This window comes from Papaver somniferum, chromosome 11, assembly GCF_003573695.1.
Source record: "Papaver somniferum cultivar HN1 chromosome 11, ASM357369v1, whole genome shotgun sequence".
Lineage (NCBI taxonomy): Eukaryota > Viridiplantae > Streptophyta > Magnoliopsida > Ranunculales > Papaveraceae > Papaver > Papaver somniferum.
In genome coordinates, this window is record NC_039368.1 from 117,210,908 (window position 1) to 117,228,539 (window position 17,632).

Here is a 17,632-nt window from a genome sequence, read left to right on the forward strand (position 1 = left end):
TCATCTCACCATCTCCACTTAAGTGGTCCCAAAATTATTTGATTATTACTTCCATTATCACCGTAGAATAGAATAGAATAGCATTCTACAATATCATTATTATTTTTGTAGGATTACATTGAGATTAACAAGAATAATGCAATATTTCTCAGCGCTTTTCGTCCTTCCATTTCCGTTGGTTTACAAGAGAATACTCTCTCCGTTTCTAAAAAAAATAGACAGATTTCTTCTTTTTGGATAGGTTAGAAAAAAAAGGTTTGTTTTCATATGTGGAAAATCAAATGTCATGATTTTACTACTATACCCATAAAGTAATCATTTCTCTCTTTCCATTTATTCTCATAATATAAAAAGGAGACCACTTCTCTGACCAAAAAATAAATTAGAAGAAAATATGGAAAAATGGTTCCAATGAATAGTTTTCTTAATTTTTGTGAAAAACAAACAAGTTTATTTTTTAGATTCCGAGCGAGTAATTATTATAAACAAGGATCAGGAAAGCGAAAGGGAAAGACAGTGATTTTTCGTTCATTGAAAGACAAATAACTACTAATTAACAACACAAAAGATGCAAATGGGTTCCACTTGTATTTGTTTCCACTCCCTACTAACCCTTTTGATTTGATGTATGTATATGTTTTACTAAATTCTAAGGCCTTCATTAGGCATCTACCTAGGTGGGCGGCTTAGAATTCTTGGAATTCGTTTCTTTCTAATTTTTCATGATTCGAGTGCTTTTGAATATGTTCATAAAGGAATTGTGATGTGTGTCGCATTAGCTTTTTAGTTCAACGGTTCCGTGTATTCACTAACTGTGACTGTTTAAGGCAATTCATATGACAATGAATAAAAAAAAAAAAACTTTTTTTTACCACCAGGGAATTTTAGAAATATAATCCCAAAACAAAGAGACATTTGCTGTCTTGTTGATAATATATTCCCATGGTAGTATTTTGTTTTTTAAATAGATGCAGGTATTTACACCTGAAATTACAGGATGACACAAAAAAATTCGGTATTTACACCTGAAATTACAGGATGACACAAAGAAATTCGAACACTGATCGAAGGTGGTTTTCAAACAGAATTAGGTGACTAATCCATGATTGCTAAAGGCCGGCACCATTTGAGTGATCCATTGTCCAAGATTACTTATAATATTTTTGTCGGTGATACCAGCTCTTAGTAATCATGGACTAATCTTTAATAGTAAAATCTTGATTAGCATAATCAAGAATATCAGAATCCAGTAGTTTTTCCCCATGGTACATAATTCAATAAAATCAATATTTTCATGGCAGTAAAACAAACTAATATGTCCTCTAATTTAATCAACGAGATTAGAATCGGTTTCTTTGGTGTTTCATGCAAAGTCAAAAGCTTTGCTAAAGGCTTTTACATGGTTAAGCGAAAACATATTGTCCAGCATATCTATAGTAACGGACCGCAAAACATTGGTTGATACAATTAACAAGACAGACAAAGATTCTCATTGGAGTGCGGAAAATACCATACATGAAATTTTCTCAATTCTGGAAAAACTACCACAAGCTAAGATTAAGTATATAAATAGAAAGCATAACTCAGCTGCGGATAACATATATGAAGAAACTCGAATAAAAAATCTTCAACATAGGTCCTCCCAGCTTCAACAAAGAGTTTTAAAGTCAAGTGTTATTTCTAATGTTTTCGATAAAAATGAGATTGTAAATCTATTGTATTATATTCTTATAATTAATATATTATAATCTTTCCATAAAAAAAATTCAAAAGAATATTGATGGTAACATAGGAGTCTCAGTGTTGGATCATTCTCCGAACCATCTGGGTTCCTAAAGGAATTATTTCAGCTACGGATAAACTTAAAATACCTTTTCACTGGATGGTAGAGATGGTCGTCATCGAGTGCATGCCATTGAATGGGATAAAGTGTGTAAGCCCATTGAGGAATGAGGTTTAGGAATTCGAAACTTGGAGTTCCATAACTTGTTGTTCCTGGCAAAACATCATGGAGAGTAATAATGAATCCAAATACCATTATCAACCTTCAACACAATATGTTGCCAATTCCATTTTATGGGAAGTTTCTTATGTATACGTAAATAATAGTTTTTGGTGTTGGAAAAGTATTATTAGAGGAAGGGAAATTTTTAAAGTTGGGATGAAGTGGTGTGTAGGCAATGGTCGATCCATTTATGTGTGGACGGATTCCTGGGGTCTCTCGAATCCTATTGAAAGATTTAGTGGAGCATGATTACTCTCATATTCAACACCTAGTAGTTGTTGATCTAATTAGGCAAGATACTGGTTGGGATCTATCCAGTTTGGATAATATTGTGACCCAAGAGCTACAACGCAGAATTCAGGTCATTTCCATTGGCTTTCAATGTCCTCAGTCAGACAAATTAGTTTGGCTAGTTGAAAAAACTGGTAATGTTTTAATCAAAAATGTTTGTAGGTTTCTTTGTGAGGAAAAAAATAGTGGAGATCATTAAAATCCTTGTTAGAATAATCTTTCTTTGTTCTCCTCATGTCAAACATTTTTTTATGGTTGATGGGGCACAAAAAGTCAGTTAGTGATCGACTTATCTGTACATGGATAGGTTTCCCGCCTTTTTTTTTGCGTACTCTGGTAAATGATGATCTCAAAGGGAGGGCCTTTCTTCGTCTTGTAAGGCCTGTGTATCTTGTTTATAAATATTTCTTTTTCCAAAAAGGAGAAAAAAAAAGAGTCTCAGATTATTCAATGCCATATCTTCTGGATCAGAGGGTCATTGGGGACTTCCTCAATCCTCACACCAAATACTAGATATCATAAAATTCTCCTTAATTTTTATAATTCATAGATATGTTAAAATATGGCAAACCATATCATACCAAAGTGAGAAATAGGGAGACGAAAACGAACAGAGAAAAGAATCAAATAGAGATAGAGACGAGGACCACATAACTTGACCCCTGTGGGACAATGAGTCACATTGATCCTGTAATCATCTTTCATAATTTTCTGTTTTGAATAAGAATCGCTTTGATTTGACTGTGTTTTTCCATAATCCTATTTTAATTGTGTTAATGGTTGATACTTAGATTGGGTTGTACAAGAAATCTAAGATTCTAATATATAGGTTCTAATTTATTTTTATTATTTTTGAAACTTATTATCAAACTTTCTGTTGTGATTAATTTGTTAATGGTTTTCAAACTTATTATCTCCTTGTTAATTTTTATATAATATCCACCTGTGGAACTAGTTGTGGTGAAATCTCCAACTATCAATCCTTTGAGTTATTGCAGGAGTGCTTGCCTTCCAGTAGTCGTATTGTTTATCCTGTATCATTGTGTGTCCAAAAGGTCGTTTTGGGTTCGATATCTTATCATTTTCATCATAATTTCCAATCGTGAGATCTCCTATCTTCATCATAGTTTAATCATAATGATTAATCTTCGTATTTTCAAACAGAATATCAATGGGTTGATAAGGTCAAAACCTTAGTCAATTACCAACATATTTTCAGTAACCACAATAGGAAACTTTTCACTATCTTATTGTCATTATGACCATTAAAAAAAGTAGGAATTACCAATAGGTATTATTCTTATTGTTAGAGCATTGCTTGGTCGAACTCGCATGCGTTGCTATCTCAAGCATGTTTGTCAATTTTAGTGATCAAAACTATAAGTCTTGATTTCTAGTCTATTATAGCTAAGTATCGGACTAGGATCGAAAATGTAGTTGATCTCAAGGACTTCATGGAGATTCATCATACAAGTAGAAGAACTACTCAAGGAACCGGTGGAACTTCTCGACAAAAAGGTATGTGAAGACTTGAACTTATCTATCACTCAAAAGTCTATCTACTCTATCTCCTACTCTTTTAGACAAGAAGTCGTATGCTATATATATAGACTTTGATTATACACATTGGTATTTCGAGCCGAGTATACCTCGCATATCTATATATCGAAATATGTGTTGGTAAGCTTTTCGCTTCGATCAAGTTTATCTTTACCTAGTGACGAAAGTCATGATATGTTTCAATCATCTTGAAAAATGCTTTGACGAGAAATGGTGTAACAACTATATAACGCCCTCTAAGAATGTTTCAATGATTGAAATGAGAGTTTAGATTACATAACCAATAGTGGACATAAGCATTGTTGTGGAAACACATTTATGTATAAGCCCTATTCCTTGAACCAAAGTTTGCGAACTTTGTTGATCAAGAGAACCGGAAGAATGGCGTGAGCCAAGTCCACAAACTCAGTCCGCGAACTTCCGAAGTTCTCAAACCCGATAATTTTTGCTGGAGTTGACAAACAACTTACGTGAAGCTAAGTCCGCGAACCGACGAAGTTATCAATCCCGAGAATTTTTGTTGGAGTTTGTAAACTCTGCCTGGTAACTTAAGTCTGCGAACCTAGTCTACGAACTTGAGAAGGTTATATATCTGAAGATGATTTCTGAACTTAAACTTAAAAAGAATAAGGAATGCAGTTTGCAAACCGTGGATATAAAATTTCATGAACCGATTCAAGTGAATCAAATCATCTCTGCTTCAATTGTGTCTTGTGTAGTACATGAGATTTCCTTGTAATTGAACAACTCTCTAACTAGTTCATCTTGAAGTCATTTCAACTAGTTATGGTAAAGAAGAACATGGTTGATATGAAATGCTCATATGGATAACCATTTGGTTAACTATTGTTGAACCAACAAGTGCGTACGTTTGGGTAAGGTTAACAAACCTATAAACGTGCATTATCAAGTGTGTGTAACAAGCTAAGTTTTCGATATAACGGTTGAGAATTATTAGCTTGAATCTAAATCAGGTTTTCATCTAACGGTGGATATTGATTGCTTTGTTACCAAGGTAACTTAATTGCAAACCCTGATTTGAAAGACTATATAAAGGAGACATCTATTATTGTGAAAAACTAATCCCCACACCTTACGTGTGATACTAGTGTGCGTGCTAGAGTCGTTTCTCCTTTAACCTTTAGTTTTCTTCTTCTAAAACCAGGTTAACGACTTAAAGACTTCATTGGGATTGTGAAGCCAGACCGATACTACTTTTATCGTAGTTGTGTGATCTGATCTTGCATCTTCTATCGTACGAGTACAATCAGATTGGTTGGCTTGAGATTGATATCTCCGATAGGCACGATATAAAAAGTAATCACAAACATCTTCGTCTCATTGTTTGTGATTCCGCAACATCTTGTTTCGCTACCATACGATTAAGATTGTTGTGAGGTGATTGATAACTCTAGGCTGTTTTTCGGGAATATAAGACCGGATTATCAATTGGTTCATGTTCACCTTGATTATTATCAAAAGACGGAACAAAACCTTTAGGGTTTATCTGTGGGAGACAGATTGATCCTTTGATAGACTTGTCTGTGTGAGACAGATTTGTTTATTGTCAAAGCCTGCGATTTTGGGTCGTAGCAACTCTTAGTTGTGGGTGAGATCAGCTAAGGGAATCAAGTGCGCAGTATCCTGCTGGGATCAGAGGCATAGGGAATATAACTGTACCTTGGATCGGTAGGAGACTGATTGGGGTTCAACTACAATCCATTCCGAAGTTAGCTTGGAGTAGGCTAGTGTCTGTAGCGGCTTAATACAGTGTATGTTCAATCTGGACTAGGTCCCGAGGTTTCTCTGCATTTGCGGTTTCCTCGTTAACAAAATTTCTGGTGTTTGTGTTATTTCTATTTCTGCATTATATTGTTTATCTTTATAATTGAAATACTACAAGTTGTATGTTAGATCATCAATTAGAGTAATCCGAACCTTTGGTTGTTGATTGTCATTGATTGATCCTTGGATATTGGTCTTTGGTACCATCCAAGTTATTCCCTGTGTTTGATTAAAGACTCGCTGATTTCTATTAGCTTGAGTAAATAAAAAACAAGAGAGAGATATTAACTCCTTGAGATACTTTTACCTAGATTGAGTCTGATTGTCTAGTTGATTCTCTAGAAAGTATTTCGGAGTTAGTCCATACAGATTGCTAAGCGAAATATTGGTTGGTGTTGTTAGACCCCCTCTTTTTCAATTGGTATCAGAGCAGGAAAACACGTTCAAGACCTTACAAGTCTGTGTTTGTAGCGATTTGACTCTATGGACAGTTCTGTTGTCTCAGGAAACATACCACCAGTCTTCGATGGCTCAAACTACCTATGGTGGAAAATTGCTATGCGTATTTTTTTTTCAATCGCGTGATTTCCAATCATGGGTATATGTTATCAATGGATATGAGGTTCCCGTTGTTATAGTTAAAAATTTTACCATGCCTAAAAACATCGGTACATATATTGTTGTTGAGTCGCTTGCTGCAAAGAAAAACTCCAACGGTTTGAATGCCATCATGCATGCCATTACCCCAGATCTTCGACACCATGTGGCTTCATGCTCCACATCTAAAGATGCTTGGGATACTTTAAAAACTTTATTTGAAGGTAACACCAGCGAAAAGGAAGCTAGGCTTCAAAACCTTAACTCCGATTGGGAAAACCTTCATATGGCAGAAGAAGAGTCATTTGACGAATTTTATCACAAAATGTCTGAAATTATTAATGCATCTTGTGCATTGGGTAAGACTGTTCCTGAAAGGGAAATTATGATGAAGATTCTCAGATCGCTGCCATCTAAATACGAATCTAAAAAATATGCCATCGTTGAGGGAAATAACCTTGATACTCTTTCGCGAAACACGCTTGTTGGGAAGCTTAAAATTTTCGATCGCAAACTTAAATCAAGAGATAAACATCACTGGTCTAGTGGTCATGTTACTACTCATGATGGAAAATCTCATTGTCCTAAATTGATTGATAAGAAAATTGAGAATTGCTTTGTGTCCATGTTGTCTCGATTTATACAACAACTTAAGAAAATTCTTAGACAAAGTAAAAGAAAGTCTCAAAAAGAAGTTAGATCAATCAAAAAGGAGGATAAGAGAGTTCAGAAAAAATTTACTAGCGAAACAGGTCTCGTGTGCTGTAAAAGTGTTCATACTTCCAAAGGTCCAGATACTGAGGTGAATAAGATAACTAAAGCATGGATGAGTACTCTTGATTATTGTCCTAAGGATGAAATCTGTGATTGTTCTCTTAATCTTTTTGTTGAAAATCACAATCGTGATTCTTATACGACATGTCGAATAACTCCGACCGTGTCTCGTAAGTCGTGTCAGCAAATGTCACCCGATTATGTATCACCTCTCCAGTCATCTTGACAACAAGGGTGATACAGAAAAACACAAGATGCTACCAAAACTCTCGGTTTCCTTGTGTAAAAATCAGGATCATCTTAGCACGAATGATCAAAAGCAATCCTGCTCTGCTAAACGTTGTGTGCAGAAGAAGAAATCTCTTGTGAAATCTTTTTTCCCTCAAAAAGTGATTTCTAGAACGGTGCATGATTTGCGCAAATCAACAATAAAGTTCTTCAAAACTGTGATTAAAAGGGAAAGGAATGATGTGCAATACTCTTCTTTTCTAAAGAATAAGCAAAAACTTGGATTAACAAATAATTCCTCCCCTCACGAGATATATCCCAGTCCTATATTGGATTGGAATGATTATGATTTGTAATCTTGTTATTCATGATTCTTTCGTCTATCCCTCTTAAGGAAGAATCATGATTTTCGAGAGGGTTGTGTTGGAATGTGTCTGTTAATTCTCTAGGATTTTTTGGCTTTTGTTTATTCTCCGTTTGTACCGTTATTGTTCATGTACGGTTTCTGACTCTTTAAAAGATCTTTTCTGGTGATAACCTAATTCTGTTAGGATTTGGTAAAAGGTCGTTTTAGGAAATTCTTCATCTTCATTCTTTTAAAATGAAGTTTCTCCTCTTCTGGATGATCATTTCATTTATCTCCTCTATTATGTCCTCCTCTAGTCTTTCAAGCAAAGAAAGTGATGTATGGACTGTTCAGTTTCCCTATAAGAAGATTCGTTTTGATTCTTCCGACAACGAGATGTGTTATGACAAGCGTATCTCATCGTATGATGAGAATACTTCAGTCTCACAATTCGATAAGCTCTCTTTAACTATGAATTTTGTCTTGGATCAAGTACGTTCCCTGAAAAGTGAAATCGAAGCTTCCTCCAAAAGACTTGAAGAAAAGGTGGATAATCTTGAATCTTGGATTGATCGAATCGAAGATGAGCTTGATGAATATAGGGAATATGAGAAGAATTTTCAAAGTAACTGAAATGCATCATAGAAGTTTATTTGTTTCCTAAGAAGTCTTCTTTTTGATTTGGTTGGAAGAATAACTTGTGCTTTGAATAGCAATGATTGTGACTACACATAGCTATTATTTTTCATCTTCTTTTTTAGGTTTAATTGGTTTAAATTCTAAAAATATTTGGAGGATTATGTTTTTGCAGTATTTAATCTTTATGATTTATTATATTTCAATTTGTTATGGGATTGGTGTTTACATCCGTGAACTATGTTTGTCCCATAATTTGTCAAAAGTAAAGTCGCTCGTGATCGGTATTCACGTACTGGTAAAAGAATGAATGGACTTTTGAGAAACACAAAAGTTAAGCCTATATTGTCAAATATTTGATGGAAGATAGGTTAAAAATATTTTGTTTTCAAGGATTATGTCTATTAATATCGTTATGCAAATAGTGATGGAAAATAGAATAAATCCTTGTGTATTCCACAGTATTGATCATCCCTGATCCATATTTTATGTATTACTGTGAGGCTTCGTAATGTATCTTATGTTGAGAACTATACAACCAAGTTGATTTTTTAGCTTAGTTGGTGTTCCGTGAGATATGTTATATCAAGCATATTGAACTAAATTAATCATCTTGCTTGGTTATTTAGTTATTGCTCAGTAAGTTTTCTTATGTCGAGCAAAATGACAATTAAATTGATTAATTTTGTAATTAGTTTGGTTGTGTATTCCAATTAGATTAATTATGAGTTCTCTTGTAATTAATCTAGTTGAGTATTTTCGTGTCTCCGTAAGTTCTCTTATGTTGAGCACAATCAATTGAATTGATCACTTTTTGTGTTTAATTTGGTTGTTTATTCCGATTAAATTAATCATGGATTTACTTGTTATTAATTTGATTGAATTTTTGGATATGGAAAATCATTCTTATGGTTTTTGGTGTCCAATAAAAATCCTTCTTTTCTTTTGAAATTAAGGTCGCTCTTGTTGTTCTTTCGGGAATGACATCAAATGGGGGAGATTTCTTTTGAACTTGTGCATATCTTGAAGGGTGTGTGGATGTGGAATTTTAGAGGGGTTATTTTGTATCTTTAAATTCCTTGATGAATGCATTTAGCTTCGGCTTTATGATTGCATCTAAATTAGTTGGTATGTGTTTTTTTCCTTTTGTCATGAAATGTCTCTTTCAGAAATTTCATTATGATCCCGTTCTTGTACCTTTGCCAATTTTATTGACAAAAAGGGGGGTAATTAATATGTAGTTCACACTACAAATACATATGGTTTTCGGACATTGTGTAAGGGGGAGTGGTTTCCATGTGAGATGGAGTATTGACTAAGGGGGAATGATACATATCATCATAGTATTATAGTTAAAGTTGTGATACAATTGAACTTTGACGCTGTGTAATAATACTATGACACTGTATAACAATGATCGAGAACTATGTTTTCTCATTGTTATAGCTACGGATCTTCAACAAAGGTGATGCTAAACTTACAACTTTTAGGATCATTGGAGTACTTGGAAGTGACAAAGATTTCGAGGAATGTTGAAGATTAGATATGTGGAATAGGAGCTACTAAAGTTTCTTGATCTTTAGAGCATTGCTCGGTTGAACTCGCATGCGTTGCTATCTCAAGCATGTTTGTCAATGTTAGTGATCAAAACTATAAGTCTTGATTTCTAGTCTATTATAGCTAAGTCTCGGACTAGGATCGAAAATGTAGTTGATCTCAAGGACTTCATGGCAATTCATCATACAAGTAGAAGAACTACTCAAGGAACCGGTGTAACTTCTCGACAAAAAGGTATGTGAAGACTTGAAATTATCTATCACTCAAAAGTCTATCTACTCTATCTCCTACTCTTTGAGACAAGAAGTCGTATGCTATATATATAGACTTTGATTATACACATTTGGTATTTCGACCCGAGTATACCTCTCCTATCTATATCTCGAAATATGCGTTGGTAAGCTTTTCGCTTCGATCAAGTTTATCTTTACCTAGTGACGAAAGTCATGATATGTTTCAGTCATCTTTAAAATTGCTTTGACGAGAAATGGTGTAACAACTATATAAGGCCCTCTAAGACTGTTTTAATGATTGAAATGAGATTTTATATTACATAACCAATGGTGGACATAAGCATTGTTGTGGAACCACATTATGTATAAATCCCATTCCTTGAACCAAAGTTTGCGAACTTTGTTGATCAAGAGAACCGGAAGAATGGCGTGAGCCAAGTCCGCGAACTTCCGAAGTTCTCAAATCCTAGAGTTTCCGTTGGAGTTGACAAACTACTTGCGTGAAGTTATGTCCGAGAACCCAGTCCGTGAACCCATTCCGCGAATCGGCGAAGTTCTCATTCCCGAGAATTTCTGCTGGAGTTTGTAAACTCTGCCCGACAACATAAGTCCGCGAACTTAGTTTACGAACTTGAGAATGTTATGTATCTGAATATGATTTCTGAACTTAAACTTAAAACGAATAAGGAATGCAGTTTGCAAACCGTGGCTATAAAAGTTCATGAACCGATTCAAGTGAATCAAATCATCTTTGCTTCAATTGTGTCTTGTGTAGTACATGATATTTCCTTGCAATTGAATAACTCTCCAACCAGTTAATCTTGAAGTCATTTGAACTAGTTATGGTAAATAAGAACATGGTTGATATGAAATGCTCATATGGCTAACCATTTGGTTAAATATTGTTGAACTAACAAGTGCATACATTTGGGTACAGTTAACAAACCTATAAACATTGTCAAGTGTGTGTAACAAGCTAAGTATTGGATCTAACGGTCAAGAAATATTAGCTTGAATCTAAATCAGGTTTTCATCTAACGGTGGATATTGATTGCTTTGTTACCAAGGTAACTTAATTGCAAATCCTGATTTGAAAGACTATATAAATGAGACATATAGTATTGTACAAAACTAATCCCCACACCTTACGTGTGATACTAGTTCGCGTGCTAGAGTCGTTTCTCCTTTAACCTTTAGTTTTCTTCTTCTAAAACCAGGTTAACGACCTAAAGACTTCATTGGGATTGTGAAGCCAGACCGATACTACTTTTATCGTATTTGTATGATCTGATCTTGCATCTTCTATCGTACGAGTACAATCAGATTGATTGGCTTGAGATTGATATCTCCGATAGGAAAGATATAAAAGTAATCACAAACATCCTCGTCTCATTGTTTGTGATTCCACAACATCTTGTTTCGCTACCATACTATTAAGATTGTTGTGAGGTGATTGAGAACTCTAGGCTGTTCTTCGGGAATATAAGACTGGATTATCAATTGGTTCTTGTTCACCTTGATTATTATCAAAAGACGGAACAAAACCTTTAGGGTTTATCTGTGGGAGACAGATTGATCCTTTGATAGACTTGTCTATGTGAGACAGATTTGTTTATTGTCAAAGCCTGCGATTTTGGGTCGTAGCAACTCTTAGTTGTGGGTGAGATCAGCTAAGGGAACCAAGTGCACAGTATCCTGATGGGATCAGAGGCATATGGAGTACAACTGTACCTTGGATCGGTGGGAGATTGATTGGGGTTCAACTACAGTCCAGTCCGAAGTTATTGGAGGGCTAGTGTCTGTAGCGGCTTAATACAGTGTGTGTTCAATCTGGACTAGGTTTCGGGGTTTTTCTGCATTTGAGGTTTCCTCGTTAACAAAATTTCTGGTGTCTGTGTTATTTCTATTTCCGCATTATATTGTTTATCTTTATAATTGAAATAATACAGGTTGTGTGTTAGATCATCAATTAGAGTAATCCGACCTTTGGTTGTTGATTGTCATTGATTGATCCTTGGATATTGGTCTTTGGTACCATCCAAGTTATTCCTTGTGTTTGATTAAAGACTCGCTGATTTCTATTAGCTTGAGTGAATCAAAAACAGGAGAGAGATATTAACTCCTTGAGATACTTTTACCTAGATTAAGTCTGACTGTCCAGTTGATTCTTTAGAAAGTATTTCGGAGTTAGTCCATACAGATTGCTAAGCGAAATATTGGGTGGTGTTGTTAGACCCCCGCTTTTTCACTTATGGGCTTAGTTAGTGGCACGTCCATCCATTAATGAACCATAGCCGAAGGTCCAAAGTTTGAAAGAAAAAAAAATAACCAAAAGTTTTTATTTCAGGTACAATACACGTGCGGGATCACGTATGCGAAAAATTATAAATAACACAACAACCTTCACTATTTAACAGGTCTATAAGCATGAGAAGAAAATTTAACATTTCAGATTCGTTTTCTCTTTTTATTTCCCCTCACCGTTGTTGCAATTGGGTTTTGACCAAATCCAATTTATTTTTCTTCAATATTTCTCGTTTCTACCAAATCATATAAACAGTTTTATTTTGCAATGTTTATTTTAAGGTTTTCACGATCTAATTGTTGTTATATTTGATTACGCTTCCGATCTCCATGTTTGATTTTGTTGATTATTTACTAGATCTAGATGAATAATCACATTTTTTTGTTCATTTCGTTATTAGGTTTGATTATACTAGTTCCACTTTGTTGGTCTTAGATTTGTTTCAGTTTGTTTTTGTGTATGAAGCAACCGTACATATATCCCATACTGATAGAAACCTAGTTTATTTTTGAGAAGGAAAAGAAAAAAAATGCATCGTTATGGTTTATGATGAGAAGATTGTTTGTGTTTCCAGGTATGTTTTCTATCTTTGATTATTTGGTTTTTTCTTCTTCTTTTTATTTGTTTTTTGATGTTGTTATGAAGATCAAATCGATTTTCATGAAGCTTTTATGTTTTTAAGTTTGTTACAGTTTGTTTTTGTGTATGAATTGACAGTACGTATATGGCGTACCGATATAAAATTCTTCTGATTATGTTTTATTCAAAGTTTTGCCTTTTTTGTTGTTGGTTTGATCCATTAGTACGTATGTGTAATACTGAAATATGTGCTTTTTTATTCGGTTATATTCATGGATTCATCACTTCTTTTTGACATGCAATTGACTTTTTAGTTCATGAATACGCAATACGTATATGGCGTACTGATAGAAACTTCTTCTAATTCTGTTTTATTCAGAGTTTTTCCACTGTTTTTGGGTTCGGTCCATGAGTAAGTATGTCTATTACTGAAATATGTACTTTGATTCGGTTATATTCATGGATTCATTACTTTTTCTGGACATGAATTTGATTTTTTTTGTTCATGTCTGTATATGACGTACTGATAGAAACTTCTTCTGATTCTGTTATTCAGAGTTTTGCCACTGTTTTTAGGTTTGATTCATGAGTACGTATGTGTAATACTGAAATATGTGCTTTGACTATGTTATATTCATGGATTCATCAATTTTTCTTTACATGCAGTTGATTTTTAGTTCATGAATATGCAGTACGTATATGGCGCTCTGATAGAAGCTTCTTGTGATTTTGTTTTATTCAGAGTTTTGCCACTTTTTTTTTTGATTCATGAGTACATATGCAAAATACTGAAATATGTGCTAGTTTAGTACATCTTTTTTGTGTTTACTGTGCATCTATAGGTTTTTCTTTATTTTTTTCTATGATTTAATACTGTATTGAATAAATATTAGAGATTAATTTTTATGATCCTATAATATATGTGATGTAATACATTTTCTAATTTATTTATCATTGATTCTAACAGATATGTACTCTACCTAAAAGCAGTTCAGAAGATTTATACTCGAATTTGTAAGCAGCAAATATATACTTAAATTTGTAAGCGGTCCAGCGGATACGTATTCTATTTGTAAGCAGTGTGGTAGATATGTACTTAGATTTATAAGTAGTGCAGCAGACATGTACTCAAATTTGTAAATCGTATGACAGATATGTACTCAAATTTGTAAGCAGTGTAGCAGATATGTACGTGTAGTAGGAGTTATTATGGTCCATGTTTTAATTAATTTTGGACCTCTAGATAAAATAAAATTCCAACAGGACCTATTATAAATAACTATATAGGTTTTGGACCAACCAACAAATTTTCCAAAAAAAAATACTACTATCATGACTGTTCAGAGTGTTGTTTTTTTTTCAATAGAAAAGGTAATTTTATTAACTAGCAAATATAATACATAAGATTTCTAATTTCGTCTGTATTAAAAACATTAGAGAGAATGCTAGATTCCGGAACCTTTTGTTGTAATTAGGAGGACATGTGCTGAAGGTTTTTTTATCCTCGCTTCATTCGCTAAGTAATCTGCTGCTGAGTTGTATTTCCTTTGTATAAATTTTACCTGCGCTTGAGGAAGTTCTTGCAGAATCACCTTGATTTCCTGTAAAGTATTTTCGGCTGACCAAGAGATGTTGTCATTCATCGTACTAATATTATCCACTAATATTTTGCAATCCGAGACTATTGAAACGCTTGACAGTAAATTTTCTTGCAGCCAATTGACTGCCTTTTGCAAGCCTATTGATTCCGCATGTAGAGCTGAGGATGCTTTTTTCGAGCCCGCTAACATGTGCATGAATGTCTCATGGTCAACAAAATAGAGAATGAAAGCATAACCCATAGATAGGTCTTCCTTTTAAAGGAAGCATCTATGAATATTATCCAATCAGATTTTAAGTCAGACCATTTGTAATTTATCGGCATCACCTTTTTGAGATTATCTCCTTGTTGAAAATCTTTTGATGGGATAGAATGTAGGAATTTGTTTATCTGACTGATCATATCAATTGGGTTTGGTGATATCCTTTAAAACACTACCGAGCATCTGTATTTCCAAATGAACCAGAGGATGGTAGCTGTTTTTTCTACTAGATTACTTGTATAGTTTACCGATATCCATCCTCTAACCCAGGTATCCATAGTGTCGGTATCTCCTGATGAAATAAGCATGTCAAGTAAAAAACCAAACCAGATAGCTCTGGAGAACGTGCATGATCTGAATAAGTGGTTTTCCATTTCATGGGTTTGGGCGTCGCACAGTTGGCAAACATGACTAATCTCTTTGTTGAGTGCTCCAAGTCGTGCCAAAGTAGAAAGAGCTTTCTGAATTAATTTCCAAATGAATAATCTTACTCTTGGAATCACCTGAATTTTCCATATTTTATCCCACGGAAAATTCACCGAGGTATTGTTGTCTTGAACTTGATCTATTAAGAAATTGTAGATGTTCTTCGCCGAGAATTTTCCAGTATGATGATGTTTCCATCTCATTTTGTCGTGTTCCTGAACTCTTGGGCTAATCGCTAGGATTTTGCTTCTGACTTCTGGATTGAAGAATGTGTTCAGTTTTTCTTGATCTCATTTATTGTCTTTCGTTATCAACTATTGAACCATTTTTGGAGATTGTTCTTGAAGATTGGTGGGATGAGTGATAATTTCTGAGTTTGGTATCCATTTGTCTTCCCAATTTTTTGCTGATTTACCGTCCTTCACTTGCCAGACAAAGTTTCCTCGAATGATGTCCAAGCAATTTTGAATACTAGTCCATATCCACGATAAATTGGAGGACTAAGTGGATTCTAAAGGATGGGTATTTGGAAAGTATTTAGCTCGAAGGAGTTTAACCCATAGCTGATCCTGGTCTGAGATAAGGCGGCTGGCGACTGGTCAGAGTGTCTATTGAGCATTCAACATTTTTTTTGCGCGTAATTCCTCCCAAGAGCAACATATTTCTAGTAATAGTTTCAGGAGAAAATACTCTGTTGTGGTTAAAAGCTCTATCAAGATCAAATTCAAGAGCTTCTGGCCCCACCAAAAATATTTAGGCCAATAAGAATCTTTCGTTTATTCACACCACCCATATTTGTATTTTCAACACCACTTCTCTATCGATATTCTTTCTTTTCCTTTTTAAGAAAAACCTAATACTTCTCCACCGCGTCCCCTCCTCTTTCTCTAAGGAAACTGTTTCTTCTGCTCACCGTTTCTTATTAAATAACCGTGTTTTGAATTACAGATGAGAGTCTACCAGTTCGAACCAAGTAATATTGAATATTGTTTAACAGTTCCCGGTTAATGATTATTCGTTTTTGCATTCAAATTAGGGTTTTTAATTTTACATTGTTTTGGGTTTTCAGACTGATTTTTAGTTTTTAATTTTGGATATTCGTGGGGGTTGTCAACTTCATAATGTATAATATTAGCATGGTTTTAATGGTTATTCACTCCATGTTTTTTGCATTCAAGTTAGGGTTTCTAACTTTATGTTGTTTTGGGCTCTCGAACTGGATGATTTCTAGGACATCGGATGTGATTCATTGATAGAATAAGTAACCAGGAATGAAAATGGTTAGTGCAGTCAAGAGGTATTTATGTTTCTTAATATTTTATTATGACAATAAAAACGCTTATGGAAATTAGATGATTTTAATTGTTGTATTGCAATTGACGTTCGATCAAATGTTAAAATGCATTCCTAAGAAAAAGTAAAGTGATATTGACGGATCTTAAACCATATTTGTGATTCATGTGGTTCCGTTGTTATACCAGCCCTAATGGAAGTATGTGTGTTAAGGGAGACTATGACCATATTATGCAGACCTCAAATAATCACCCTAAAATTTATGACAATCTTGACATAACTGGAAAACGAAATGGTAGTTAGGAAGTCCAAAAGATTGGACACATCAGTGGTTTCCCTCATGCCTTCAAAGGTCAACATGGTCGAGATGGCCATATGATTACCGGTATAACTGTATTATTGTTGTATTGCTTCCATATAACTTAGCTCTTACGAAGAAATTTAGTTTGTAGGTTGGATTGATGCTTAAAAAGCTCTTAATGTATGGTTTATTTAGTATTGAAGCAATGTTTTATTGAGTATTTTAGGTTTTATTTGTTTGCAGACAGGGAGCTTGATAACGAATAGGGTTATTAATACAATCAACTAAACATATAAAATTATGATCAGAACTCGGGCTTCTATTACTTGAACGGAATAGGTATTGGCTTTTACATGATTTTTTTTTGTCTCTTTCGCTTAATTTTTCATTTTATGTTTTTTATTTGTCTTCCTATTTTAGGAAGGTCTTTGGCTAATGCTACACTGTAGACTACGAAATGTGGGCAAGCCAAGGTTAATCTCATGTCGTCACTTGGTTTAGGTGTTCGATCCCAAGTTATGGTTGATTTAAGCACCAACAAATTAAAGACTCACTCGAAGCCTCAAAAACTGAAGTTATACCAGAGCGCATATTCCGTCGCTTCATTGAAAGGAATATCTAAATTTGAGTTTGGAGTACAGGTTAATATCTTCACTTTCATTCATCAAAACAATTGGATTTTCATTTCTATGATTTTGTTACTATACTTAGAAGTCCATAGTCCCATTTCATTACAAAAATGCAGTATTATTATTATATTTTTAGTGTAGAGGCAGAGAAGAAACCATTCTCTTGGTGCACCTTTTTTTAATGATAAAGCAATTGATAAGGTAAATCACGACCAATGAAGTGTT